Source organism: Phytophthora parasitica, assembly GCF_000247585.1.
Source record: "Phytophthora parasitica INRA-310 unplaced genomic scaffold supercont2.6, whole genome shotgun sequence".
In the NCBI taxonomy this organism is placed as follows: Eukaryota; Oomycota; class Peronosporomycetes; order Peronosporales; family Peronosporaceae; genus Phytophthora; species Phytophthora nicotianae.
The window spans coordinates 265,370-266,504 of NW_008648992.1; positions in this window are offsets into that span (position 1 = coordinate 265,370).

The following is a 1,135-nucleotide window of genomic DNA, read 5'->3' on the forward strand; positions in this document are numbered from 1 at the left end:
TTTAGTATAAGGTTTTAAATTAGATAGCTTTATCTAAAATTAATTATTCGGGAAAGACGGGAGTATCCGTTAACCCATTATGTTAAAATTGTGTTAAGGTATTGTGCCAGTGTCATACCACTTTTAGAAGTCTTAAATTTATATCAGCATAAATTTTCACTGTGATATCAATTTTCAGCGATAAAATCACTCATGAAAAGCGCTCTTTCGGACAATTTGATGCCCAAAGCACTGTTATTGCTGCATGATTCGGGGGCACTGATAGCTCTGCTTTTGAATGTCCTTATTTTAGCGGGGTGACCTGTTTCCTGCCGCTTTTTGATTAGAAGCTTGTAAGAGACCAAATCCATTGAGGCTTATCCAGCTCAAATTGTTTTTGCCACAATTGAAATAGCCAATAAAAACAGAGAAATAGCAGAACCCGCAAGTTCTGATTGGCTAAAAATAAACGGCACAAACTGGTCGAGTGCACGAAACTGGCGTACTACCTTACAGTATCAGACTCTGATTGCGGTACATGCAGTAATACGTTTGTAAGTGTTTGTAAACATCACCTTACTTTAGAAGTAATACGTTTGTAAGCGTTTGTAAACATCACCTTACTTTAGTAGTAGCATACTTTTCATAATGTACAGACATATCGTCTGTGGAAGACAATTGTTAACTGTAAACTGTAGTTCACGTCCTGCGTGCTACATTTGACGGTTGACTTGGCCTTCCTTGCATCAACAACGATAGTTATCTTTAGCGTCCCACTTGATAGAGTAGTGCCCGTGAATATCCAGACGATAACACATAGCACTTGAAATGAAAATGGTGACGAACCAGTCTTGTCTCGACCATCCCATCCGAAGATAACAACAATCATAATTCTCTGCATTGCTACCTGCGGAGGAACCGGGCATATCACATTTTGCATCCAAGTAGGAACTAGCAAGACAACATATGCGTTTCTATTGCTTCATACTTCTCCTGGTCCTCTCTCTACTATCATGCAACAACGCTAATCCAGCGGCGATTACATCGTCCTACATTAAGGCCAAGAGTGAGGCTTCGAATCATGTTGCGAATGCTCACGTGCGCCGCCACTTCAGCACGCATGAGAGGTTCGTAGAAGAAGGCAATGAAGACAGCT